Here is a 20,118-nt window from a genome sequence, read left to right as displayed (position 1 = left end):
TGGAAAGAACGCTGCTTGCCACAGACTGGCTAGGTCAACAGGAAATAACAGTAATTAATAAAACGTAAATGCACTAGGTTAAGCATATCCCTTTACAACAATTAATTGTTGTGATTTGGGAGAATCATTTAATTCTCCCAAAAACCTAAGGAGGTCAGGCACTGTGATGCCCCCGCTCTTCAGATGAGAAAACTGAGGCTTAGAGAAGTCATCCAGCTTGCCAGTGACAAAGCAAGTTTCTATAGCAAAGTCGGGGGTTAAGGCTGGCTATCCAGACTCCTCACATTGGATGTGTTTATGTGGATTTATAAGGAAGCCAAAGCGTGTTCTAGGATCCTAGGAAATACTAGCAAGCAATGTTCCGTGGCCTAAGACTCAGGAGAAACGTGGCATTCGGAGCGGAGAGAAGGAAATTTCTGAGAGCTGTTTGACTTTGTTCTCTGTCCTAGTACTTGGCCCTGTCTGCTGGGTTCAGTTTCATGCCACTTCTTCTCTTTCTGGACAAGCACCCCTAGGGACCAATGCATCTAGAGCACTGGTATAAAGTCAGTGGCCCACATGTGGAACTAAACCCTCTGACGGTAGGGCAGTTGTCATCAAAAGGCTCATCTGCTGCTGTGTCTTATATCCAAAGCTGGAGACCTTTGTGGCTTGCGAGGCCTTCAGTTTATGGTAATGAGATTTTTAAATAGAGCACAGCCAGCCATGGAGAGGTGGGAAGGGGGGCTGAATAAGTGAGGGGCACGGGAATTTCAGGGCTCAGGCATCCCACACATGGTTTACGACCTCACTCAGAGCCCACAGTGGGATTATATGGCCCCGTAATTCCTGGCTGTCTCTTACGTATGCCCCAGCAGCGCTTGCTAAACAGCAGAGAGAAATCAAGCCCGGGTGGGTAGGAAGGGTTGTTGGGGCAAGACCCGCGGAATTATCGCTTCCCTCTCAACGTCAGCGGGGGGGAAAATTGTGACGACGTTAAAAGAAACGTGAGGCCACATTTCCAAAAGAAATGCTCTCCCCACGTGATACTATGTGGATCTGTGGCCGTCAATGGATTTTTATATTCAATAAATAAATGCTGTGTAATCTGCCACCTTCGTCATTATTTGAGTATTTTATGAAAGTGGCAGTAGCTGGGCTATTTGTCACCGCAGCGGCTTGGGTTTGGTGTGGCTCACTGCTGATGTTTTCCGGAGCCAAGGTGCAGCAGGTTCATTTGGAGCGTTTTTTAAATAAGGGGTCATTCGCCCGACGGCTCGAGTTAGGTGATGAATCCCATATCCAACAAAACTCACGGTCCATCTTCTGAGTCTCAGGCCCTCAGTTTAGACACGGGGCTGAGGTGCTCTCCTGTCATACTTCTGGTGTCCCTGCGGTCTTTCTCTGTCCCAGGCCCCCGCCCTTTCCTTCGCCTCCCTCTTCTCCCTCCTCTATCCCAGTTGCTGGTCTCAGTCCAGCTCTCTCTGGAGATAAAGACTTGCTTTAGCATACAGCGTGCTCTCCTTAATGCAACTGAGTTCACTCTCATCATTTTAATAGTGGACCTAAGGTATGTTGCCATGTGAACAAGCCATCACGTCACCATAGCAACCAGCCAGATTGCTGCACACCAGTCTGAGGACCGGACCTTTTTTTTTCCCTCTCTCTCTCCCTCTCTCTCTCCCCCCCACCCTTGCTGGGGCTCTTTCTTTTGTTAAATTTGCTGAAGTGTTCACAATAGGAAGACTCAGTCTGCTTTTTCAAGCAGGGTTTCATTTAAACCTGTAAGTTGTTGTATAAACAGAAAGGCCAGTGTGGCACTAGACTTACTTTCAAAGATGACTTGATGAGGACTCTGAATGTGGGCCCCACCCCCACTCTCTGCCATGCCTTGCAGTCTGATCAAAAAAGGGGACGATCACACGTATTGGTGGCATTTGGACTTAACCAGCCCCCCGCCCCCGAGTTTCTTCTTCGCTTCCCCCAGCGGGGACTCCGTGACTCTCCCGCGTGGGCCTGGTGACCACGGCTAAGCCCTCGACTACGCTCGCAGCCCTTTGCAGTTCCCGAGCTCGGCGGGACCTGAATTAGACCCAATTAAAGATGTGGATTCTCCTTCCTCGCTCCCTATTGCCAAGGAACCTGTGCCTGTTCCAGTCGCAACCGCGTGGGGAGAGCAGGGATGTTGAAAGGACAGATGATAAAGGGACATGTGTCATGTCCGCCTGCCCATATTCATCAGCGCCGCTTGGCCTTTGATGCGCCTAACCTTCTCATCTTTGTTCAGGGAAGCATAAAGAATCGTTCTGCCAGGGCCTCACATCTCTTCCCATTTTATCCCTGTGCACGGCGCACCTATCACCTGCTCCGGTCCCCGTGCGTCCCCTGCCCCTCACCCTCTGAAACTCCCCTCCCCTTCAGGCCCGCGCCCCTTCCAGGGCACTTACTGCTGAGCATGGAGGGACGAAGGCCGCACCGAAGGCTCAGCTGTAGGCAGGCCTCGGGTGGGGTGATCTGCCTGCCCTCCACGGGCAAGGAGGACCAGTCCAGTTTTGTGCATAAAATTATAGCCAACAAGCTTCAAATAACGCAGGACACTTTCATAATTGATTTATGCAGGGGCGCCGAAAGTTCTATTACCTTTTGTTTAGCTCAGGGGGCCTGACTCCATGCAATCCATTGCTGAAACTAATTACAAGATATAATTAAACTGTGACACAAAGATATTATACCGTTAGTTTACTAATGACACCGCGAAGCTGTACCACCAGCGCAGGACAGTGATTATGCCTCATTTATTATTTATCCTTTTGCTAAATGAGATGCTGGCATTTTCAAAAATTACTTTGAGGTTTCTTAATTGTCGGCAGCAGGATGGACTGGAAGGAGCTCTCCTTCCTCTTAGTTACTTATCCAGACCTCAGAAGCATTATTAGCCAAAGGAACAAAGAGGAGCGGAGGGGAGGGGAGAAAAAGAGCGAAAACAGTCACCCGATAGTAATAAGTAGAGCCTAATTGCATCTTTGGACAGTTTTTGAATTTTTACAAACAGCGCTCCACGGTGGATGGGCCGCTCACCCAGGGTTCAGGTCCAGGGCAGAGAAAGCCTTGTCGTGAGATTAAAGGTGACTCTCATTCTGTAATCTGGACGCACACAGGTGGCCCGGGATTTGTGTGGGAAGAGGCCGGGCGTGAAGGGCTGGAAGGAAGCTGACCCCAAGGTTCTGGCCTTTTCCGGGAGGCCGTTTCAGCAGGCAGAAAGCAGGTAGGGCTCTTATGTTATATTATTGTTGGTTGTATTTTTTTTTTTTTAACTTTCCCCGTTATTCATTTGCCCAAACCAAACAGCTTATTAGCAATACTGACTTGGAAACTTCTGCATGTGAGAAAAGTCAAGTCGGCCTATGGTGAGGACCAGGACTGATGTGGCTCTTGTCTGGCCTTTTCTGTTACACCTTCCCTAGACAAGAGGATCCCCAGTGAGAACTCACATGCCCCAAGTGGGTGCTTGTGCTTCACTGGAAAGGTTTCCTTCCCCCTTTCCTTGAATTGTCACTATCACTCTGGCTATTGGCAGACAGTACCCTGGAGAAGATTGAAAATGGGAATCCCCTCTGTCATTTGGAATAGATGGACTGGAATTTGGGGGGGCCCATCTATTTCCCACCTCTACGTCTCCCTGCATGAACCTTGCTTTATTACCCGCTCATTCATCACGTTCTCGGAACAATAAAAGATTAATTTACTAGCTGCCGTTTGATGAGTTTTTGATGGCGCGGATGCTTGCGCACGGGTGTGTCTCCTCTCGGCTCATCTGGGTCAGGCATCCTTCAAGGTAGCGCTGGCCCCGAAAGGCCACTAACCTCTCCGTAACCCCAGCGGTGATGCAATCACAGCAACCGCGGGTCGGCTGGAGACAGGGTTTAATTTCTTCTGAGTGTAATGGCATCCGGCATCTATAATTATACTATTTTCTCTCCTGTGCTGATTAAATACGATTTACCCAGAGAGCTCAATGATGAATATTTGAGTGGAGTGTGTTGAGCCAATAGCTGGTAAAATAGCCACAATAAATAAACGTGGGAGGGGGAAGGGGGCTGGGCAGCAGCTGTGACGCTGCCAGGTAGCATGGGCAGGTGCAAGTGGAAAGAAAACAAGATTAATGCTGACGCCAGAACAATACCCCCCAGCTCCTGCTTAAAGGAAAAGCACCCCTGAAACCTGGACATCTCGCCTTGGGATCTTACCGAGCCTCAGCAGCCATTCAATAATCAGGCCCCCATCGATGTCGTGGTTGGGTGCTGTTTCCGGGGCACCCTCCCCCTTCAGAATACCCTTCATTCCCTGGCCTACAGCTGAGAAATGAAATTCAGCATCACCTCTTCCCATCACCCGAGTCCTGTCCATCTCACAGCCCCTGTGTTTATTAAAAGGAGGCCTCGCCAGGCTCAGGGTTCCTCTTTTGATGTCCAAGATTCTCACAGATGGAACAAAACATCTGTGCTCTTCCGACAGAAAGGGCAAGAACCCAACACCAAAATCTCCAGGAAATCCTTGCCAGATTTTTCCATTCTTTTAGCCCCCAAAACAAGCAAAGATTCTCTAGCAAAGACAGTTTCTTTCCCCACCCAGATCACACTTTCTATGGAAGATTATGCCTTGGGTATTTTCATTTACTGGTTGGGGAGGCAGCATGAATGCGGAGGCCTGTGCGTAGCACTGTTTGAAAGTACAGGCATGGAGATGATAACAGGTGAAGCAGTTTATCAGCAAGAATTTATCGAGGCCAGAAAAATATTAGATCTGCTGAGGGGTGGGTCAACCAATACGTGACAAGGTCCTTCCCTTCAAGGCACATAGAGTATTATTGGGTAGAAAAGACCCTATATACATGGGACCATTTGAGAAGAACACCAAATAGCAGCCACTGAGTGTTGGGTTGAATGGTCGAATGTACCTAAGCCACCTGAGGTCAGATAAATACCGGATCATCGCGGGTTGGGGGCAGCAGAGACAGCCCAGTGCAGGCGATGACCCTCGCGGGAGGCGGGCAGTAAAGGGCATTGGGGCTGGGGCGTGGGATGGACATAGGAAGGACATAGCAATGGAGGGGCTGGGGTTGCAAGAAAGAGGCAACATGTGCCCATAGAAAAAGCCCAGTATCCCATTGCCTTTAGGTTGTATTGCTTAAGCTCCTTTTTCTCCATTTTCCGTTTGGCTTTCCTCAGTGACGTTCACTGCCACTGAGGGTTATACTGCGACGGGAAAGAGGTTCACAAGGGCAAGTTTCCCCTGGGGCGACACACCTGCCATCTCGTCTCAGAACGCGGAGGGTTTCGGTTGGACTAGAGGTTGGACTAGAAGCTCCCGAGTTGGTTTTCCCCTCGGCATCCACCTTCCTCGTGGTGAAGCATCCGAGAAGGGAGGAGACCGTCCTCTGAGAGCCTCTCGCAGCGGGCTGGCCGCTGTGGCCTGGCTGCTCCTGGTCCTCGGGGAGGCCGGGCCTGGCAGGGACCGTCGTCTGGGCAGGGGCTGTGGACAGTGATGGGGTTGTGTCTTGCCTATCTTTGACGTTCAGGCTTAGCATCTCCGACTTTAGTGGCAACACCTTCCTCCTTGCAACTCCCGGGGGGCTGCAAATGGATTTAAAAGCTTCTCTTACACATAACTGCAAGCGGGGAGCGAGCGGGCAATGCCATCCTCCCAGGGAAATGTTCTTTGAGCGCATGTTGATGCGCACAGAGACCAGACCATTTCCTTAGGCTCGCTGCGTTTGTCCGACGTTTCCTTTCCTTCCCTCCTTTGCTAGCCTTGCTTTTTTCTTTCGTCTTTCATGCTGAAGGCTCGTATAATAAAACCATTGTGTTTCTGTTTGGGTCTGTTTCAATGCCTTTTTTTTTCTTCAATACCTGGTCCCATGGTATGTTTTTATGTTGCTTCGTCTGTATTGTCTTTTTGTTTGGAAATTATGTGAGAGATGAGCCACCAAGAGAGAATACACTTTGGATGGTCCAAAGAGATACTGCTATTAACAGAAATCTGGCAACAGTGAAATTTAAACTGAGACAATCAAGAGGGTTTTTCCCCTCAGTGAAGGGTTTAGTTTACTAACCAAAAGGTAGAAATCTTATCACAGGAATCGTTGAAATCAGGGAAGACTTAAAAACCTTTGAAAAAAATAACAGTACACACACATTTTCTTTTATGCCAGGTAGGAGAAACTGAGAAGAAATTTCATGTGGTTGAATTCTTTTAAATATTCTGTATACGAAACACAAAATACCCAATGAGAGTGCAGGGTGGGGGTGGCAATACTGTTTCCTCTAACCTAGTGAAAAATGAGAAGTGTTCAGTAGATTCTTTTTCAGTTGGATGGAGTGATAACAGGAGACACAAAGGCATTGGGTGTTCTTGCCTTTGATCTGTCAAATATTGAGAAATGTCCTAAAGTGATAGGGCCTATTTAGAAGGAGCAGAACAGCCATTAGGTAGAGGGAGGAGGCCAGAGGTGTCATTCTTTCTCTCCAACCAGCAACTTTTCCTGCTTTAGTCGGTTACCTTTGTTAGTCTTCGAAGCTCACGTTGCCTAGTCGGTAAAATATGCAGCAGTCAAGAGAGCAAAGAGCTCCAGAGATTTCCTGCAGGAGCTCCGACTGTATAGCCAGATGGATGGAGTTTCCATCCTGGCTTGGCTACTTAGCCCTGTGGCTTTTGATGTCTCTCAGTCTCAGTTTTCTCATGTTTTAAATTGGGGTAATAAGCATTAGTCGGGGTTCTCCAGAGAAACAGAACCAATAGGACTGGTATATGTTTATTATATATAAGGAATTGGCTCACATGATTATGGAAACTAATAAGTTCAAAATCTGCAGCTGTGGGCCAAGAGGCTTGAGACCTAGGAGAGCTGATGGTGCAGATAAAGTCAAAAGGCGGTCTGCTGGAGAACTCCCTCTTGCTTGGGGAGGCCAGTCTTTTTCTGGCCTTCAACTGATTGAGTGAGGTCCACCCACATTATGGAGGGTAATCTGCTTTACGCAAAGTACACTGATTTAAATGTTAATCTCATCCAAAATCACCCTCCAAGTGTTCACGTAAAGCTAACCAGCACACTTCCTCCTAGGGCTGGTCTGTTTGCCTGACATGTCACTTGCACTGTGTGTGGCTTGTGCCATTAATACTATGACAGTGATAACAGCAATGACAATGAGAATTATTAGTACTACTGTTACTGATACCATGAAAGAGTCTGATAGACCAGGTTTCAAAACCCAGCTCTACCACTTATGAGCTGTGTGACCTTGACCTTCCCAAGTCTACATTTCCTCATCTGTAAAATGAGGAGATGCCTCATAGGGCTGCTGTAGCCAATGAGTTGACATAGGTGCAGCGTTTGGAAATGTGTCTGGCCCGTAGTAAGCACTACAAATGTGTTTGCTTCTGCAGTTATGATGACAATGATAAATAGTGTCATGATTAGCATGACTACACAGTGTGACACATTTCTGGCCCTGGACAAGATCTCAATCTCCCCAAGGCTCACCCCCCAAATGGAGATACAGTTATCGCATCTTGAACTGCATTCGATGCATAGTAAGGCGTATACAATGTTTGCTACTTCAGTTATTGTGCTGATGATAGTCACCATTATTGGCCTGACTTGGGAATCTGATGACACTTATTGGCTGTTGGCTTAGGCAAGGCCCTCAACTTCCCCCAGTCTGCATTCCCCCACCCGGGGAATGGGGTTGATATACAATAGTACCTTCCCTACAAAGCCAGCTGTAAGGGACAAGTTAGAACATGTGAAGCTCTTGGCACCGTTCCTGGCCCACGGCCCACTGAAAGCACTCAGCGAATGTTGGCTGCTACGCATCGTCCGTGCTTCAAGCACCACGCACCAGGAATGCATTAGTAGCAACACTGCGCTCTCATTTTCTCGGCTTTCCATCAGCTCTCGTTCCGCAACCCTGACACACTGACATGAAGTCTGTGATGGGGACCATATGACAGCCCAAGTTAGCCGCCCCGTTTTTGGACAAGTCTTAGATTTAGAAGAGTTTTCTCCCTTTGTTTGGAAATTATGTGAAAGGAGATAAGTTATCCGTTAATATCAGCGATTAGTGCTAGCTCTGTGGTCTGGGCCCATGCACAGCACATTTGTCCCTTTTCCATATGACAGCCCACCAAATATTTAAAGATAGCACTCACTTCTCTCCTAAGCATTTTTGTCATGAGACTAAACATCTCTAGCTCTTTCACCCTTTTGTCACATAACACAATCCCCAAACCCCTCACTACATTGATTTCTCTCCTCTGGACCTAATCCAGGTTCTCAATGGTCACCCTAAAATATGTCACACGGACTGCATTCAGCCCTCCAGATGTGCAGACTTGCTCCACAAAGGACCATTACCTACCTCATCGTGGTATAACCATATTTTATTAAGGTATCCTAGGTTTGCAGTGACTCTTTTAGCAACCCCATCTGGTCTCTTCTGTTTTAGTTTGACCTTTAGTTGACTCATATCCTTGATACATTGACTGGTCCTAAGCAAGACTATGTGCCTCCTGCCTGTGACAGTTGAAGCTTTGAACCTATATGTAAATGCCTCACAGCCTAGTTATATGTCATCTTGTTAAGTTTGACCTATGTTTCAAACTACTGAGCTATTTTGACAGAGCGATTATTATATTTTTATTAGAAAATTAATTTGTGCTTATTTTAAGATGTTTGGGAAATGCAAGAAGGTGAAAAGGAGAGAAGAAATATTATTTATTCCCCACCACCTAGAGATAACCACTGTTGGCATTTTGGTGACTTCTTTCCATTCCTGTTTCCTGCATTGTTTGTATATATGGTGTGTGTGTGTGTGTGTGTGCGCGCGCGCGCATTTGTTCGTATAAAATTGGAATTGCATTGTATATACAGTTTGCATTTTTCCATTTAATATTATACTATGAGCAATTTCCTACATCATTAAATTATATTTGAAAACTTGACTGCAAAATACATCCTACAGACATATGGATATTCCATAATTTATTTAACCATTCCTCTATTGTTAAAATGAAGATTATTTTCAAGATTTTGTGGTTAAAAATAATGCTTCAATTGGGCATCATTGTCATCATTGTCTGTATCAAGGTGTCTTAACCCCAGGGCTGTTGGCATTTTGAGCTGAATAATTCTTTATTGTGGGGGGTTGTCTTGTGCATTGCAGGATATTTAACAGCATCCCAGGCCTCGACCTACTGGATGTCAGTAGCACATTCCCAACCCCTGAAGTGTAGAAACCAAAAATGTCTCCAGACATTGCTAAGTCTCCCTTGGGTGGGGGGTAAAATTGCCCCCATAGAGAACTGCCAGTTTCTACCTGTCAGTAGAGTACAGGGGGGTGGGACGGTGGGAGCAGTCTATCCCAACTGCAGGGAGGAAGGGGATGCCTTGTCAGGAGAGCATTTCAAAGCAATAATAGCACCAACTAAAAACTGGTCAGCCTTTTATTATCATTATGTGCCAACAATGTCAATAATAAAACTCTCCTTCCTGCCAAGCTAGAATTCTACCACCACCATTCTGCCATCGCCATCACTATGACCTACAAATGGTTTTGCCATTGTTTCTTAGAAAAAGCCCCAAAGCACATTGTTTATGCTTTGGGAAGTTTTACAGAATTTTAACAAATAGCCCTCTTGGTGAATTTTGTCTGTTTTTATTGATTACTGCTTTCCTGATCCTTACAGGCCTCAGATCCCTTGGGGACAGGGACAGGAGACAGTTGCTATACTCACAATCAGCTTGGTTCTCTATTAAGTACTATTTTCTTACTGGATCAGGTTCAAGAAGCCTAACTACCTCTTCTCTTAGGGTCAATAGGGATGGGACTATTGTCAAAATATGTTCCCTATTTTGTCAAAATATGTTCCCATTAGAATACTACTCTGTTTCAAAGTTAACTTTCAGTCTCTTCACTTCCTGCTAATCAAGTGTGAACACTGCTCTAACCTGTTCCTTTCCAGATCATCAAACTTGATTTCCCACAGTCCACTGACAGGCAGCTCTGCCGCATGGGACCAGTCTCCTTGCTGCCCCATGAGCACACACCAGATTTCATGGCTTTGAGTATGCTGTTCCACTTCCCTGCAATGCCCTTCCTGTTTTCCACACAAACCCTACCCACAGGAAGCTTCTCTTGGGGTCTAAGCCTCTCACTGATGTCCTGCTTCTCTAACTCTTTAGTATGTGATGGGTATCCTATCATTGTCATGTCCTTTGGCACTTAACTTACATATCTATGCATTTCTAGTTGTTTTAGTAACTTAGTCCCATCCCAATAATTACAATATAAATTTCCTGAAGGCAAGATATCTTATATTTGCATATCTTCATACAAATGAGTCTGCAAATATTCAATAAATGGCTAATGAAAAATGTATAATTTGTTCTGTTCCAGCATCACTTAACTTTCACATTTTGTAGCTTGGCTCCGTAAAATTCAATGCAAGGATTAAAAATATATGTTCGTGTCATTCAGATATCTTAATTTAACCTTAAAATTACCGAGCTAGGTATCCAAACCTAAATCTGAAAATAGTAACAGCAGATTTTTCCATCCCTCATCTGTCTGACAAGTATTTTCTGTAGGAATCAAACGATTAGTAACTCTCTGCAATAGTTCTAGGTACCACCCCCTGGAACTGTTCATATCCTTCAGCAGTCACAGCCACACCCCACCTAGCGCAGGGGGCAGAAATCACGGAGCTGGTGAATCTGTGGGTGAGCGCCGGCTCTGTAGAAGCAAGGACCTTCCTAAACTTTCTGTTCATTGTTCCTATGAAGGTAATAACTAACCCAGTAGGTACCTAGTGCCTGTTTCCAAGTCATCCCACAGTTCATTTTAACTGAAAATAATGCCTAGTACTTCTTGTGATTTACCCCCATTTTTCAAATTCTGAGCTTTTAAGGAGTTATCACCTTTATGTATGGGTAAAAATGTTTAAGGAAAATTTAAACTGTGAGTTTTAACAACCCAGAGCACTAAGAAACCAAGAAGGTGCTATAAGAGGGGAAAGATGGCCAAGGTGCGAAGGGAAGAGAAGATCTTGCTTCTCTTGAGAATGAGCGCATTGCTCTTGTCCGTCCGTCTGCCGTTGCAAGTGAGGGGAGCTCAGAGAGTACATAAAAAAAAAAAAAAAATGAAGTTAACCTTGACTTGGTTACTGTCCTAGAGCAGAACAAATTCTATTCCGAGAACCTGTTTTGCAGAAAGAAGCAGATTTTTCCAGTTTCAGAGAAACAGGAGAGTTCTTTTAAGTCCAGCCTCCAAAAGCTCCTTGACCAACAACCTTCGGTGCTCACTGTCCTCTTGGGGTCAGCCCAGATTGATTTAGTGATTAACTCCAACATTTTTCTGGCTTCTCCACTACACCAGCACATTTCAGGTTTCTAAATATAGGTCAACCCAGGCAATTAGGGGAGAGCTTCTGTGTTTGAAAGGTATTCAGCAGGCAGAAAGCCCAGTTTACAAATGAGTGACCATGTGTGGCCTCAGATGGCTTGACTGACAAGGACTGTGATAATCTCAGCTACTTTATTTAAACATGTTGGGATATAGGAGAAGCTTCCACACTTATTACTTCAAAGACTGTATTAACCACAGGAAACTTTAATTTCCCATTTAAAAAAATGCATTTGTCCATGACCTTGTTGGCCACCTCCATTTGGGTTGACAATTTTGTGATCTTGCTGTTCTTGTTGTGTTGAGAGATGACCTGGGGTATATAGAATGAACCCATGGCCCCACTTATCAGTTGGCCATTGGCAACGTCATCAGCAAAGGTTTCCATTTAGTCGCCACCTAACTGCACACCCTTTGCTTGGTATTGTATAAGCTGAGAAATGGATCGCACTGCTTTGGGAGGCTGGAGATGATCATGTGGCATTGGCTCAGGGGATGACATTATTTAGGAGGCCACTACTCAAGGCTGACATTCTACATAAACAATCTGATTCCCTTTGTCGGGGGAGAGCCTAGCAGCCTGTCACTGCTCTGCCCAGAAGTAAATTGACCCACATCTTAAACTCACAACGAGTCTCAAATGTGGACTCTTGACCATGATCTCCAAATGAGATCGTGGGAAATTAAAATTATTCATATGTTAAGTGTAAATACTACGCTACCACCAATTTGGAAACTTTATTTTGGTGTTTATTGATTATATATATATATAGAGAGAGAGAGAGAGAGAGAGAGATTGAGAGAGAGAGAGAGAAGAGAAGGAGAAAATAGGGAGAAAATATGGCAACAAAGGAACAGCGGGATCTCCCTGGATTGGGGGCCTACATCCCGGAGAAAGAAAGTAATATTGCGCACATAGGAACTAGTAGAACCTAAAACCTTGTTTTCCAACATGCAGCCTCCCAGCGTCAGCAGCACCTGAGGGCTCATTAGAAATGCAGACTCTCAGGCCCTGCCCCAGACTTGGCTGAACCAGAATATGAATTTTAAGATCCCTGGGTGACTCCTACGCACTTCACAGCTGGCAGAAGTTTGCTTTAGAAGCCTGCCCGTGTTTGGGGTTCAGTTATCAGACTGGGATCCCGTGGCTCTCTCTGCGCCCAGAAGCCAGGCCTGTGTGTTGTTCCTGCCCAGACGCCAACTGAATTTCCCCCAGTCTGAGGAGGAAGCAGCGTAGAAAGGGGAATCATGTGCCACGGTGAGACGTTAACATATCAAAGCCATACTCCCCTCCTTCCTTTCCTGTGCTCTCTCCCACCCTGCCGGAGTGGATGTGGCTGGCACCTTAGTAATGCAGAGGCTTCTTAGAGGGCACCTGGGACGTTTCAAAGCAGCGGAAATGCCTGGGCATCTCCGTGCTGAGTTTGGCTTCAGCACAGCTGGGAGGTGTCAAGTTGCAGAGGCGATAGCAAGTCAGACACCCCCCTGCCATGTGGGCGCTCATTTCCAGAGAGGCAGAGTCCGTGAAATTTGGGCATCAACCGACTGTTACTCCAAAGCGACAGCCATGTCTTTCCCCCATGTCTTTAACTTTCAGACCACAGCCCCTCCTCTTAGATGTCATCTCCAGGCCACCTCGGAGTCCACTGTCCTCTTTCCATGGACCAGTTGCCTAGAACCTGACCAGGGTAACGACCACCTAACTGATGTTCGAAAACGGATTTTTGCGGCTTTCCCTTATAATGGATTATTGACTCAAAATGGGCTTTCCTCTCATCCAACAGCTTTCCCTGGTAGGAAAGCCCTCTCTCCAGCCACCCCAGGCAGAATGCTTCCCCTCGGGGACTGTGAATTGCCCGGCTTATCCCTCCCCGCTGGTCGCTGCCGTCAGTCACACGAGTGGCGCCCTCAGTGGGGTGAGCGAGGCTCCTTCCCACTGGTCTTGGGCCATTTTGCCTAGGCTGCTTTTTTTCTTTAAAAAAAAATTTTTTTAAATTTTATTTGTGGTCTCTGTCATCCTGCTGGGGCAAGGGGGTAAAGAGATCTGACACTAAGTGCGGGGAAATGCTGAATCTGGAATCTATCTTCCAGACGGCACAAGAATAAAAATTCATGGCAGGACAGCAGCCGCTGACACACTCCCAAAGACATATTGCAGGTAGCATTATTTATTGTGGCAAGGAGTTCATAGAAGTGCTACCTCAAAGCACCCTGAGAGATCCTGAAAAGCCCATCTCCCATCACGTGAGGCAGATTTATGGGGGCTGCTCTTAGAGAGGTCAGGCGGTGCGGCTCGGGACGCAGGCTCCTTCCAGAAAGCCTGGATTCCCTTAACATATTCAGCGCAGTTTGATTGGTTCAAAGGAGGGCTTGAGTCTGTAATGTTGACCATAAAATTGCAGTGACACGCTGCTTTAGATAAGAGGCCTAGAGGAAGGGGGCAGGGACGCCGTGAGCGCAGGAGCAGCCGGCACAGGCGAGACCCGAGCATGCGCTCATATTTTAGGTTAATGTGCGGGGAAGGGATGGGGGATGGGACCAGGAGGATTAATGTTCACACAAAGGAAATCCGAACCCACTGGCCTGGACATGGCAGACACCCCGCGTCTGTACACATAAAGCCACATGCATTCGAACACACGGACACATGGGGACCCTGGGAGTACCACCCAGACAGGAACAGCCAGAGCCAGGCCAGCCATTATGACCTCCCCATTGTCTCCGGGTCACCCAGGGGAGGGGCTGCTTTCCCCTTGACCGCTGCCGACCTGATCAGGTATCTCACAGGGCCTCCATCAGCCCCACGTGAATTGTCATTCCCTGTGCTGCTTGCTAATCGGCCTCCATTGCACCAATTCCTGATCCACGCCCTCCACCCAGACACAGCCCAGAAATGAGGCCCTTCTGCAGGCTCGGTGGGGCCGAAACTGATGCAGGGCTGCCAGAGAAGGGCGCTGAGGCCTGCTGTCCCCATCAGTGATGTCCATACAGGGCCAGGAGAACACGAGCCACAGGGCGATGGCCTCCCTGCCTTGTCCTGAGTGTAGGGTTTCAGAACCTCAATCAGATGGGTGAGCACCACTTACTGATCCAGGACAGGTGTCTTCTACGTGCATTTGCTCATCTGGGTCAGTTTCTACTGATGCTATTTCAGAGGCACCACACTTACAGTCCAAATCCATGGCCTCCCGCGGCTTGGCTAAGAGACTTTTAATTGCCGTCAACTTTCCACATCTGAGTTAGAGAGATGGAATATATATGGGGATAAGATGGTCATCTAAATAATTGAGGTGATTATCTTTTTCTGAATTATTCAGCTAGGACCTAAATTGACCTATAAATTCACAGAAAGGTAGGTTTTGGTTTGAATTCTACAGATAATAGCCTTAAATCTTCACTCAAGCCTGTAGGTCCAGTCGAAAAGTGACTCTCTCTTTATTGGAACCGGAATCGTTTAGATTTTTGACTCCACCTGTTTTTAAATTTTCCTCCCAACCACATGACCCATATACGTGAGGCATTTGGGATATCCATTTTGGTCCATAAGGTTGGCGTCTAGAATGTGAACTGCAGGAGGGTAGGGCCGTGACAGTTTTTAAACTTATTGAGGTGAGCCTCCTCCAGATACATTCTTCATAGAGTGGAAAAGGTATTACAATTTATCTATTGATTTTTTGCTCCTTCAGAACCCTGCCCATGTCGAGGCTCCCCATAATTCGTTCACATACTCTGTTGATCTCCCAGTCCACGATTTGTAAAATATAAGGCCTGCCACTGTTTAACGGTGCCCGCTCACAGCCGGTATAGTACAAGGCACAGTTTGTTATTTGCTTAACTTCCAGATCTGGCCTTCTTGCAAGCTCTGTCCTGAGGGATGTGACCACTGACTTCACCACATCCAGGAGGATGCTCAGAGCCTCTGAGCGCCACTGCTCAGATGGCCATCCTTGCCCACTGGCCTGAACAGTCACTCCTCTGAGAACCACTGTTGAACCCCTGAGGTCCAGCGCTTGACCTCGTTAATACAAAGGGGGAGAAAGCTAAGTGAATGTTTTCGCAGTCTCCTTTCTCTCCTGGCCAACTGGAGGTTGTCAAGGCCAGAGGCTGCTCTCTAGTTCATAAACCTGTTAGGGTATTCGGAGTCATGATTCCCTTATTCAACAGTCTGTGCTTTTCCTTGGGACAACTAATCCCTCAGCGTGACTGGTGGAAGCCGCGGTATTGATTTCCGCGTCTCTCTAAACCTCAGTTGTGTTCAACGCTTGTTAGACATCTGAAGGAATATCCAGTGGGCTCTGGGGGCAGTTTGAGAGTGAGGCTCAATAGGCCTGCTCTTGAGAGAAGTTTCTGTAAGGCTCCCGGCAAGGCAATCGAACAAAATGAGGTGGGGGGGGGGGGGGGAGATTGGACAGAAGGCGTGAGAGAGAGAGCGCGAGAGGGGAGAGCAAAGGAAGGAAAGGGCAAAGAGGAATGAGGGAGCTAGGAAGGAGAGGGGAGAGAGAAGGGAGCTTTCTTCTGCTAACAGGTATCTTGAAGGATTTTCATCTTTCTGGTCCTTAGTCTCAACTCTCCCTTTGCTGATAAAAAAAGGATTTTTCATTCTCCGGGCAGCACCAACTGGAAGGAGGAGAGGGTGCTCCCACGTGTGGCCGGTGCACGCGCGGGGTGTGGGCTTTGCGGAGCCTGGGCACCTGTTTGGTTTCACCTTAGGTCCTGTGCAAATGAGGGGCGTGGCCAGGGGTGCTCCCGCCAGAGGGAACTAAAGCTGTGAGAAAGGTTCATGCAAATGGAAGATTCTCCTCACAGCCACCACCCGTCTTAAAAGAGTGTTCGTTGTAACAACTCAAAAAAACAAAAACAAAAAGCTGGAGTAAAATTTCTTTCCAGGGATTATAATCACAAAGTGAAAGATTGGCTTATTGCAATCAGCCATCAGGGACTTGGCTATGATTTTCCTGACACTCAGTACCCAGGCCTCTTAAGATGTCCACTCTGCAAGTCCTCTAGGTCTGTCTAAGCCAGTGGCCGTCAACTGCGGGCAATTTTTGCACTCCCACCCCTATGCAGAGGACATTTGGCAATGTCTGGAGACATTTTTGATTTGTCGTGGCTGGGGCATGCTACTGGCATTTAGTGGGAAGAGGCCAGGGATGCTGCTAAACACCCTGCCATGCACAGGACAACCGCTCACAACAAAGAATGATCCAGTCTGAAATGTCAACACAGCCAAGGTTGAGGAACCCTGCTCTGAGCTATGAAAAAGTATGATCTCCCATTTTTTCCCTCTTATTTGCTTCCTGCTTTTACCTAAGACATTTCCTCAGTCAGTAGTATATGATGGTCACCTATAGGGAATTTAAGAAGGAAGGAAGGAAGGAAGGAAGGAAGGAAGGAAGGAAGGAAGGAAGGAAGGAAGGAAGGAAGGAAGGAAGGAAGGAAGGAAGGAAGGAAGGAAGGAAGGAAGGAAGGAAGGAAGGAAGGAAGAGAAGAAAGAAAGAAAGAAAGAAAGAAAGAAAGAAAGAAAGAAAGAAAGAAAGAAAGAAAGAAAGAAAGAAGAAAGAAAGAAAGAAAGAAAGAAAGAAAGAAAGAAAGAAAGAAAGAAAGAAAGAAAGAAAGAAAGAAAGAAAGAAAGAAAGAAAGAAAGAGAGAGATGCTTTTCTGTCCAGGCCACACTCACCCAAGTCCTCATAAACCAACCTCTCCAGGGACAGGGCCGAACAATCTAGATTTTGAAAATTTATCTGGGTGACTCATACACAATCAGATCTGAGACTCCTAGAAAAAGATAGATGGCCCATTCCAGAGGAAGGTCCACCAGTCTGGCGCTGCTCAGCGCCACACAGTTCCACCTCACCAGGTTCCATCTCTAGCGCTGGGGTTCATTTCTCCACCCGAGAACCGTGTTCTGCTCCAGTATGAGCGTGTTGGACTCTCCCCAGTTCTCATCTTCCTGAACTGGGAAAGCCTGGACCATTGGTCTGCAAAAGCAGGGAACTCTTGGCGTTCGAACCCCCATGTCCCGTGGCCCAGAGCCGGTGCACGCTGCACCGAGGTCACCTTTGTTCCTCGGTGCTCCCCAGGCGGAGTCCAGAGGGTCTGCTCGCGTGCTCGCGTGCTAATCGGGACACACGGGTCGTGCCGCCATAAGGGCCTCCCGAGTCTGTTTGCTGCAGTGAGGCTGTTGGAGGAGCCCTCGGGACACATCTGGGAAGGGACAGTAGCAAAGGAACCACACCAAACTCGTTAACTGAAAAAAAGGCAGAGCAATTCGTGGTATTGTGTATTACAATCAAAATAAAGCAGAAGTTTCAGACAGTGAAGTGGATAATTAAGACGGTAATTGGCCTAGTCCTGTGCTTCGCCGGGCCTGTGGAGAGCTGACTTAGAAGCCCATCGCCTTTCTTTCGCTTCCTTCGGCTCCTGCAAACCCTGTAGTCCCTAGAAAGCACCTCCTGGAATTTGGGGCAACCAGCCTCAGTTGAGCCAAATGGTCTACCCTCTCCAGGCCCCGCCCCAGCCTGCCCCTCCTGGGCTGAGGCTTTGTATTGCTTTCATCTGCAGCCTGGCCCCGGCCCCTCCTCACTGTCATTACCTTTCTGGGGACTCCAGCCTGCCCCTCATCAGGATGTATATCGCCACATTCATTAGGTGATACAATACTGTCAACAGAATCAGCGGTGGCAGCAGCAGCCTCATTACCTCCGAGGTTAACCCCTGCTTCCCCAGTGTCAGTCCCTGTCAGGGATTTTAAATTCAAATTAAATTTTAATGCCGCAGCTTTGATGTTCGGGGTAGAACTGTCTAGTCAGGAGGTGGCTGAGGAGGGAGCCCATTGTTACGTGCCTCACTGTCTTAGGAACTCCTGGCAAAAGGTCCCTGGAAAACTCCAACACTCTCACCCTGAAACTTATTTCATTTTCTGGTTGGAATCATAAATTAAGGAACATACATTTCAAACATACATAGATCATACCAGATTGTCGAAGGACTAGCGTACTTGGGCCCAGATGCTATATACGACCCTAGGGGACAGCTAAGGGATCCCAGCCTATAAAATAATAATAACCATAATTTATATTTGAGGGGAAATTAGTCACTTTCTAGGCTTTCTGACGTTAAAAAGAAATAGCACCCTTTTCTGGATTATCTCCTTGTAGATCTGCCTAACAGCATGGATATCGATGTTGTTGGAGCTATCAAAAATATACATAGTTTTAATTTTGTGCATTTAAGACTAAAGCGACGTTGTCCCAGCCGTATTTGAAGCCTGTGAAGTAGAGACCTTGTCTTATTTTAGGCGTCATTATAAAGTAATGAAAGGAGTTTTTGCTGTGTAACTGGCATGCGGTAGGTACTCGCCGACTATTATTTTCTCCTTCACCTACTGCATCTCCCTTGCCCACCCACGAATATCAGAGTGATGATCCTCACTAAACACTCCCTGGTTCATTTTGCTTAGCCCGGCTTCTATCCGTTGGCCTCGGCAGCTAATAACATCACAGCTGGCCATTTCAATCATACGCTAAGGCCCAGAAGTCTGAAATATACCGTGTGAGCTTTCTACTTAATTGCCCTCCATAACAGTCAGCAATAGTCTGTCTTAAAATTGTTGATTGAAGGAGTCGAAAACAACATAAATAAAGTCTAACATTAATTAAGTTCTCACTGCGTGCCAGGCATTATGCTAAGGGCTGGCCCATTTATTCTGCTGAGCAACCCTACAAGGTAAGGTTATTCTAACACAGACACTTTTCAGAGGCAGGAGCTGAAGCACAGGGAGGTTCTATAACTTACCCAAGGATACCAGTTGTCTGGGAAATGGTGGTGCCTCTTGACACTCACCTGGGTTTGCCCTGGAATTGGTACCTACGTCACTAAACACTGGGGCTTTGAGACCTGGGTTTGCATCCTGACTCCACTGCTTGCGAGCTCAGTGACCTTGGGCCATTACCTAACCTTTCTTAATCTGTTTCCCTATCTAAAAAATGGGTAATAATCATTTGTTTCACATGACTATTAAAACAGGAAATGAGAGGATGCATATAAAGCATCGTGAAATGTGCATACGCTATCATACGTGCTAAATAGATGTGTATCACCATTATCGTAACCGATATCATTATTAGTAATACTTTAGCCTAGGCAAATCAGTGCAAAGAATCTACCCATAACCAGGACGCAGTTACTTATCAATTTATCTTGGGTAACTGATCAAGGACATGGATTCTGTTTATACATCTCTGTGAGCAAGGGACTGAGAAATAAAGGGGGAAGAAGCCAGAAGGATTAACAGAACTATTGTTTGGTAAATTTGTTAGACCTTCTAATGCTCAAGCCAATTTTGAACACGCTAAATGAGAGTAATTTTCTAATTGTGCTCATGGAGTATCTTTTTTTCACCTCAGAACAGTACCGTCTGTCTTCGGATATATTTTCAGAGCGAGACCTAGCAATGCGGCCATTTGGTGTTCATTTCCCACGTCGAGGGTATGGCAGGCCCATTAAAGTCCTCTGACCCTTCCTTCCCAGACTTTATTTCCGCGGCCCTCATAACTCAGTTGTAACATTGCACTTACACATTGTCATACAAGGTCTTGGCTCGTGGTGATGTTTTTAAATGAGAGAATTTGGACATTTTTTATGCTTTTTCAGTTATGTCTCTTAAAATGAAATTTCATAA

General features: G+C 46.7%; 1 long non-coding RNA gene across 6 annotated transcripts in view; it reads left to right on the top strand.

The window, feature by feature from the left end:
* Positions 1 to 20,118, top strand: part of LOC107527918 (uncharacterized) — a 766,921-nt gene that overhangs the window by 634,735 nt on the left and 112,068 nt on the right. The gene's annotated exons all lie outside the window — the stretch shown is intronic.

This window comes from Miniopterus natalensis, chromosome 18, assembly GCF_054644295.1.
Source record: "Miniopterus natalensis isolate mMinNat1 chromosome 18, mMinNat1.hap1, whole genome shotgun sequence".
In the NCBI taxonomy this organism is placed as follows: Eukaryota; Metazoa; Chordata; class Mammalia; order Chiroptera; family Miniopteridae; genus Miniopterus; species Miniopterus natalensis.
The sequence above is the reverse complement of the archived record's forward strand: the minus strand, read 5'-3'. Positions and strand labels throughout refer to the sequence as shown.